Below are 9,011 nucleotides of genomic sequence, written 5' to 3' on the forward strand. Positions count from 1 at the left end.
ATTAATAGATAAGTTTCTTCCTCTGATTTATGTGGAAATTTGGCTTTTCAAATGACCAGAACTTCATGGAGTAAACAGCCTAAATAGATTCCAAAACTTTCAGAATTAATACCATTTAAAAGAAAAGGAATAAGGTTTTGGTAAAACTGAGTAATGCTGCTCTTAATCACAGTGAAGTCGGTGCTGCTTTGCAGTGCTGTAAGGAGAGCACAGTCAAGGGAAGAAGGCTGCTTTGGTATTTCATGATGGAGCATCTGCATGTAGGTAGCTTAAACTACCTCTATCGTTGATTCTTCTTTCTAATTCTGCCCTGGTGAGAGGCTGATCCTATCTGTGAGAGTGCCTTTCTGATTTACCTTTCACCTTTTTGCCCTCCAACATCTTCATCCATGACACGGATGGTGGGTTGGGGACACCCTCAGCAGATCTGCAGATGGCCCTGGGCTCAGTGGTGTGGAGTGATTCCAGGCTTGGGAAGCCCCTCTCACTGTTGTGATAGGACAAGGGGAAATGAGAGCTAGCAGAGGGGAGATTAAGGCTGGGTGTATGGAACAAGTTCTGCGTGCTGAGGGCTGTAAGGCACTGCACAGCATGGCTGGGAGGAGGCAGTGCCCATCCTGCAGACAGCCGTGGCCAGGGATGGGCTCTGAGCATCGGGTGGAGCTGGGGGTGGCCCTGCTCACTGTGAGGAGTTGGATTAATGACCCCAACTCAAACCATTCTATGGCTCACTCAGCTCTTGTTTACACCTGCTATCATCTAATGACTGCGGCTGGCTGCAGAGTGGGATGGCTGAACAAAAAATATTTCATGTTTATTTCCATCCACCTAACCTTGAGACAGGAATCTTAACTGCTGTGCTGCAGCAGGGACTCAGCCAGCTGGGGGAGATTTGATGTGGAAATCCTGTGATGGAAGGACTTTTCTCACTGGCACAGGGCACTTTGAGATGGGCACACAGTGCTGGGTTCACACGGCTCTTCCTTTAGCTGTCAGAGAGCATTAAAAACTACACACTGCATTGCTGGAGAATTATACACCCTTATTCAAACAGATGCACAAATCTAGTTTAATGAATGGAAAAGCAATATTGCCTATTAATGAACTCAATAATTATATTATCTGCTAAGTATTGACTATACCAATTCTCACGAGGGGAGGGAAAAATCATTGGGCAAGAAAAACAATTGTCTCACTAGCAATTATCATTGGAGTATTAAAGAAACCAAGGTACTTACCATTAAATAGTCTCTCTGGAAGCTTTTGTTTCCTAATAAAGTGCTCATTTCGTGAAGCATCATCAGGAGTGCAGTAATTTGATTCTGATCGTGAGTTTTTACCTGCTTACGAGTGAATTGCTTGTAAATATTAAGAATGGATTCCCACTGTGGGGAAAAAAGAGGTACAACTGAGATTCCCAAATTATGGAAAACAAATGATTGATGCTGTAGCTAGCCTCCTCTGTTAGCTACGTCCCCATGGCACCAAAAGCACGAGATCCCGATGACCAATTACACACCATGCAGGCACTCTGCCTTTGCTCAGTTTCCAGCTGCCCCCGAGCCGCTTGGCAGCGGGAGTAAAACTCACCCCACATTTTGCTGAGTTACTTTGTTGCAGTGAGTGATAATAAATGTGGAATGAGACGCCGCGTTTGTCCCTAAATGATCTAGATGATTTACGGTTTCCTATTGTATTGCACTCTCCATCGGAGAAATGGAGATGGTAGCGTTTATTCGGCATTAACGACCTGACGCAGAGGAGGTGTAAAAGTGCTTTATGGGCGTCTGCACTTGCCTAGCTGCACCTATTCTGAGCAGCTTTTTAAAAAGCATTAGGGGAAGAAAAAAAAAAAAAAAAGTTTGGAAAGTTTCGAAACCTGAAGCTTTTAGGATTCTACAAAACGTCGCAGCCCTCCATTGGAATTTCAGAAATTTAATTTATCCAGAGAACAAACAACGGGGAGGGGAATAAAACGGGCAGCCCTCATTTGTGTGAAAGGGGAGCTTTAATGCGAGAACGGAACGCGGTCCCTTTATAGGCACGCATCGCTCAGGCAGAAAGCTCAAACGCTCGTCTGTAAACCTTTTAAAGATCTGGAATAGGATGCACCGGTTGTGTTTTCGCACCACGTTCCGTGTCTGACCCCAGAGTAGAGGCACAGCCCGCATCCTCACGGCGGGAGCTGCCGGGGTTGTCCCGGAGTGATGGAGGCTCCGGGCTGAGCCGTGCGTGCAGCGCTGCTCCCGGCCCCGAGCTCGTATCGCTCGTTCAGCGCATACCTGACCGAAGGGGAAAAGCTGCCCGACTGGTTTTGTTGTTTCAGCTGTGTTGGAGCGAGGGAGCAAACAAAGCTTTAGCATTTCAATTAAGTTCCAGCTCCGATGACGTTTTCAAGTAAATGTTTTAAAATGCCGATGTTTCGTTAGCGAGGAGCTGCTCGGCTGCGGTGCTTTATATGTAATGAATTTTTTGTTGTTGCTTTCGGAAATACAACGTAGGCATCTCTCTGGAGGAGAAAAATTGTCGGCTCGGGGCAGGAAAAGGCCGTGAGTCTTTTCGACTCTTGTGCTGGGATTTATAAATGAAAAGGGGAAGTGTCCCATCTATCTTTCCCACTTGACCAGATCGTTGGCTCTGTGATATCAGAGCTCTGCCGTCTCGATACCGTTTGCAGTAAATGTAGGTTATTTGTTTCTGACTTCAGGAAGTGGGCTGCCAAGCACTGAGATTCTTTCTGCTCCAACGATATAAACAAGCACAAAAGGAAGTCAGGGCAAACCCTGATCTCTTTCTTTGTGCTCCACACTGTCATTAAGAAGAACAAAGTTTTGATTTGTTTTGCTGCAGGTTTCAAGGCAAAGTTAACAGAAAAACACTGAACGTGTTTTAATGATTCCCCCTCCCTTCCCCCCCCCCCCCCATCAATGATTTCTAAAAGGACCTCCAGTTCTGTGGCAATAATCCCAAACGTTGCATTTGTGAGAAGCTGCAGTTTTATTGTGACATGGCAACTTCAAAGCAGCGCTGTGGTTGGCCAATGGCAGCTCTTTGCAGCAGCTGTTATGGCTTAAATTGCTGAAACTTTATCTCCTGTGCTGTACGACCGGCCCTATAGCAAAGCTGTGTGCAAACCTACGTGGCAAATGTGAAACTCGCATCCAGTGTAGCCCAGGAAAGCAAAAAGAAGTTAACTAAACAGGGAAAAGGCCTTGTGAAAGTAGTGGTCAGCAGACAGCGTGGAGACAGCTTATCTCTTAGATCAGAAGATACTGGATTTAAATCACGTGCAAACAGGGTTTTGAAGTGTACCAGGCTGTTTTGTCGGTAACCACCAAGATGAATTATTTCTTACCCATTTTAATCAGGCAAAGTGAGCAATTGGGGTTAGAGGGAAAATGTCCTTATGAGGTTACTGGGTTACACCGCACGTCTGTGGTATTTCCCACAGTGCAGCAGCCAGGGAGCACTGCCTGCACAGAAGGCCATGTGCAGCAGCCAGTGGGCTCCAGCAGTGGCTCGGTGGTGGCTGAGCTCAGCTATTCAGCTGATCAACACCTGTGCTGCTCTCTGTGCGTTTCCCTACGCTGCTTTAAGATCGACTGCTTATCATTCCTGTGCCTTTGTAGTGAAAGCCTGTCCTCACACACTGCCCTGCTTTGGTGGCGTTTCCCATCCCTGCGGATAAACCTGCCGTTCCTGTTGGAAATGTAGCTGTTGTGGGTAACAGCATTTGCTGGGAAAAAAAGAACTAGGAGTGACTGAAGTTTGGGCCAGATTTCTATTTTCATGCACACAGAACCATTGACATCTTTTTCTCTCCAAGATTTGGAGTTTGTTTGTTTTTGCTTTTCTTCTTCCCTTCATTGTATAAAAGTAAGATTTCTTCTAGCAGTATAAGGGGTGTGATTTTGATTTGTTGGAGGATGAGGGAAAGCTGTTGTAAATGTTCTTCATTCAGTCATTCTAGCTTGAGGTCAGATTGGAAGGGGCGCAGTCACAGTTTATCTGTGGCAATGAACTTTCATTATTTTAATACCCCAAACAAGATACCTGCTAGCAACAAAACCACTTCCTTTGTACCACTGGTTTTAAAAAAACCCACCTGGGTTGGTGTATTATTTTCTGCCAGACATCTGAAGTCTGCACTTCCTGAAGCAATACAACAGCTGAGGCCACGAGCTCAGAGCTCAGCTGGCCAAGGAGCTCAAACCGTGGCAGGTTCATCTCATTATTTGACAGATCTCTCAAGTTAAATGACTTGATTCATTCCTTTTATCTGTGTTTATTGGGCTACACTTCAGGGTGGGGGAAAAAACGTGGAGGAAAAGAGCAAAAAGTAGATAGAAGTTGTCAGGCAAGCAAACCGCAGCTAGAAGAGTGCTGTGGTGTTCAGGAAGTACTTTGGAGAAAGTTACTGAGGTCTGCAGTGCACGTAATCATTGCAAAACCTTTCACAGTGAATTGAATCTAACGGATCTGATCCTCCTAAAGGGAAGAGAAGGCAAAAGCTTTCTCTCCCTCTGTTATCTTTTTTCCCTAGTACATTGTTACATCCCTGAATGTTACTTTTGACTAATCTGTGGGCATATAACCACTGCCTGAGATGGAGAGGGGGGAGGAGGAATCGTTGTTGTGTTGCCTGTGTTAAAATCTTTTTGGTTCTGTTTTGACTGCAGCAATTTGATATAAATGTTCTCATGGTGAAAACGTTATTAAGGAATAAGAAGTGAGAAGGAAGCGAGAGATTTTTGAAGGTTAACTGTAGGAGCCCAATCGAAAGGTGCACCACACAAAATTCTTCCATTCGGACCGTGTGGAATATCTCGTTTCCTTTCCAGTTCCCGCTGCGTTCTGCAAAGAAAGTTGCAGAAGATGGAAGAAAAAAATAAGCTCTGAGAAACGTGCCCTATTAGACAGAAGTGTATGCTGGAACAAAAATAGATACCGAACTGTCGTCACACCCTTAGTGATACTTTTTTTCCATCCGCTGATGTGATGCACACTTTCAAGTCTATTGTAAAGCAATTAAAGGCTTTTTGTTCTAGCTTACACTACAAGTTTCTCTGTGTATTTTTAATCTGAAGACAGATCTGTTAGATCCCTCATCTGGACAGACCAACTTCCAACAGCAACTTGACATTGACTTTAAACATGAAACCGGTTATCTGAGACTGATCTTCACCTGGAAAGTACAAATCATTTTGGTGAGGCAGCACTCACAAATGGCATTTTTATGGATAAAAATGCTTCCTCGCTTTTCCTAGTGCAGTACAACATGTCCACACTGAGATGCTGTAAGATACATGTCTTCAAAGTATTTGTATTACAGTCATATGTATAAAAATATTAAGCCCTGTTCCTTCTTCTCTGAGTCACAGGAAAACAGAAGTAAAGTGCACAGCTTGGTAAATCTGCATGCACTTCTGCAAATGTTGTGTTTCATTTTGTTAGTGTGTGCCTGTGTGTATTTGCATGCCTTTATTTGCAAGGCCTTGTTGGTTTTGTGCAGCAGTGGAAAGCAGCGGGCTGCAGCTGGGAGCGCCGTGATTTGAAATGGGCTCAAGTGGGGAAAGAGTGGAGAAAGTGTAAAGCAGTCCGTGGGCAGCGCCGGGGAGAACGGCAGGTTTCATTGTGCAGATTGAGATCTCTTTCACTCGGTGCTTCAGGTTATGCTGGAGGGATCAGCTGTGACAACGGAACGAATGTCACTGAGCACCTGCCAAGCATCCGCATAAGCAGAGTTCCTCCTTTCCCTTCCTCTCCCCTCCCCAGCTCTGCGGGCTGTCAGCTCGGCAGGATTCCTCGCCACGATTGGCGACCCTGCACATGGCAGGGGGTTGAAACCAGATGATCGTTTTTCGGTCCTTTTCAACCCATGCCATTCTGTGATTCTATGATACGATTCACGTCCCTGTGCTCTGAACTCAGCTCCAGCACAGGAAGAAACTTTTCCTCTCTGACAAAGCCTTCTTGCTTCTGGGTAGGAACCCAGGGACAAGCATATATAGAGCCATGTTTAAGCAGTAAAAAATAATCTGGCATCCCAGCTACTGGGGCCACTCAGCGCAGGACTTTTCACCATATTCTTTTTGGAGCTCCTCAGTTCCTCTTTTCCTCTTCTCCATCATACTTCAGTGTTTCATGGGTATAGGAAAGAAGAAATGTTCCAAATTTCCCACTAGGTGACTGTCTGCATCTTTTGCTGCTACAGCTGTGAGGAGTCAGAGCTACTGAGAGCTGTGCTGCTGCTGGTGGAGGGTCCTTAATGCAGAGAGTGGAGCGTTCAGCACTGAGTGGAAAAGCAGTTTGTGTCCTGCAATGATAACCCAGACGTGTTCTTTTATTATGGTGTGCTGATAATAAGCTGTCTTTGCTAATAACAAAAGGATTTTATTAACCGTTTCCCCTGAAGCCATCCAGAAAAGAATTCTTATTTGAGTCATTTCAAATCATGTATTTATATTCTGAAAAACAACCAAGGCTTTTGCTGAAGTCTGAGCCCACTGCTGCACCAGCCCTGGGAGACCTGGCCAAAAGTTCTCCTCCTTCTGATAGTAGTGCAATGTCATTTATTTGCAGGAAGAGCAAAAAGGATGAAGCAACTAGGATAACCAGGGTGTCCCACAGAGGAACAACTTACATGATGGTGCATGATGCCAGCAGCTTCTTGGCGCTTCAACTAGATTAAAAAGCAAACATTTAGAAGCTAAGCCTGTGTTGTTAGCAGCACTGCTTATGCAGAATCCAGTACAGAGCAAACTGGAGTGTTGGCAGAGGTCTGGGTGCACGGCTGCATGCCTGTGAGCAGAAAGCCCATGGGTGCTGTCCTTGAGGAGCTGCACTCTGGCAGCTGGCTGCTGTCTGACTGCTCCCTGCGTCCCTGTGCTCCTGTAGGAAGATGGTATTTGTGGCTTTGTGCTCTGTGACAGCTTGTAAGCTGTAAAGTGGATCTGATAGTGTTGCATGGGGAGAAATAAAAACACCCAGAACACTAATAGCAAATAGTACTTGCTGGCTAATTTGGAAGAACAAATGTGCTTTGAGTAATCCAGATTTTTTAGTGGGATGGAAGAGACAATAAAATGAACAGAAGACCAGAAACTTGGGACAGACTTTTGGGACGGTCCTACCAACACTCCAGTTGAGAAGTGTTGTCATTACTGAAGAAAATGAAAATCTTTACATTCATTTCAACGCGACAGCACACAGAACCTAGAAAAAAAAAGAATTTTCTCTCCAATTGTGTCTTTTACTGCTTTCCCCTCTGAAGTTTGTATTAAAAATCAAACCCCAGCTTAATTATACCTTGCTGTTTACCTGAGGTGTAATTGATGACAGCGGTGCAATCCCTATGGCTCCCTGGGCACTCAGAGGGGCTGTGCTGTGCCCTCCCCCCCTTACCTGCAGGGCTGTGTCCGGGTGTCAGAGCAGAACTGCAGCGATGCTTTACAGCTCTGGTGCTGCTCGAGGAACACAATCTTTAAACCCAGCTGAATTCAACGCTTGTATTTATTAACAAAGTGGCGCTCGGCCAGAATGCTGCAGACGTAACCTGATGGGTCATAATGCTGCCTTTGTGAGCATATCTGAATTTCTGGAATTCAGACCCACCAATTTGCTCGATGAACCAGAAAGCGTTTCTATTTCTTGGCAGGAAGAATTAGGAAAAATGACCCGCCTGGAGTTTTTGGGGCCTGTGATAAAAGTATCTGTGAACTTTATTCTTCCCAGTCACTCTCGTGCATTCCGGGCATCTATGGATGACCGCATTTGAAGGAGAAAGAAAAATCCTCACTTGCAGCACTGAAACAGAAAATATTGTCATTTCCTACTTGCTTTTTCCTAGAAATAGCCTCAGAAGAACTTCCTAAAAGAAAGCTGGAGTGTAACGTGGCATATTGGGACGGGACATTTATGCAGTGTAACTGGAAAGACTTTGAGAAGATCTATGAAGGAATTTTTGTGGCTTTTTAATTCATTCTAATTATAAAGGGCAAGAAAGCAGCATTTGGCAACAGAGGGATTGCTGAGCTCTCGTTTGTGATTCTGCAGAGAAGCATGAGGGACTTGTAAAAAGTATTTGGTGTTGAATTTATCCTCTTTTGTCCTTTTTCAAATCTTTTTTTTTTTTTAGCAGTAATGAAGCTTTAATCCTCCCTGAGGATTGCAATACTTTCTTGCATTACTTACTGGACAGTTTGGACATCAGCTGAGCGCCCTTTCAGTAACTCGAGGGCCAATAACTTTTTTAAAGAAGCATTTAATGAAATGAACACCAGTTGTTGTGTGCTATTTAGGCCCAAATCCCTCCCTTCCCGACTGCTCCGTTTTGGTTGCCTTGGCTTTGGTGATACTGTTACTTCATTAAGTCTGCATCCATCAGAAAGTGTTAGGTTTAGCAGTTGCACTTCTAAATAAAATCAGTGAGTGAAAAGAAAGGCCCTTCCTGCTGTCTGCTAATAATACATGCTTTAATAAAAAGGCAAAACGTATAAATGCATAAATGAACATATTTCATAAGGAAGAAAAGCTGTGTTACGGCTGCAGTAAATTCTTACAGTTCAGTTGCTGAGTTTTGCTGAGAAAAGGTCAACGGACTTCTGATAACCCCAATAATTCAGGCTAAGGGCTTCAGATACGCAGGATGAATTGTGGGGATGTTTTCTTTTTTAGATTTGGATGCAAAATAATACTTGGAAATGTATCCTGCTGTCTTCTTCCCACCGGGCCGAGAAGGCTATGGTAACTCCCATTTCCTTTGCCCTGCAGGGAACTTTGGTTCTGCTCCTGCAGTCCCACATGGTTACGGCCTTTGGGAAAAGGAGTGAGCTACGCTTGGGGGCTCTTGACTGGGTGCTGGAAAAGGCCTTTCTGGCACAGCTGATCAAGAATTTATCAGGTTTTATGGCAAATTGCTGTTGTTTGCCAAGCTCCCATGCCTCTGATTTGGAAATTAAAAAACCATTCCAAGGTCTCTGTTTCACAGATGAGCCTTGGTGCAGCGATGC

At 44.7% G+C, this 9,011-nt stretch overlaps 1 long non-coding RNA gene across 1 annotated transcript; it reads right to left on the reverse strand.

The window, feature by feature from the left end:
* Nucleotides 1–5,219: 5,219 nt before the first annotated feature.
* LOC122187440 lies at nucleotides 5,220–7,470 on the reverse strand. The gene is made up of 2 exons (XR_006181313.1): nucleotides 7,405–7,470; nucleotides 5,220–6,316 (listed from the first exon to the last, which is right to left on the reverse strand). It is a non-coding gene; the product is annotated as an uncharacterized LOC122187440 (long non-coding RNA).
* Between the last annotated feature and the right edge of the window lie 1,541 nt (nucleotides 7,471–9,011).

This window comes from Lagopus leucura, unplaced genomic scaffold (genome assembly GCF_019238085.1).
Source record: "Lagopus leucura isolate 7727_CA_CO unplaced genomic scaffold, USGS_WTPT01 Super-Scaffold_100047, whole genome shotgun sequence".
NCBI lineage: Eukaryota > Metazoa > Chordata > Aves > Galliformes > Phasianidae > Lagopus > Lagopus leucura.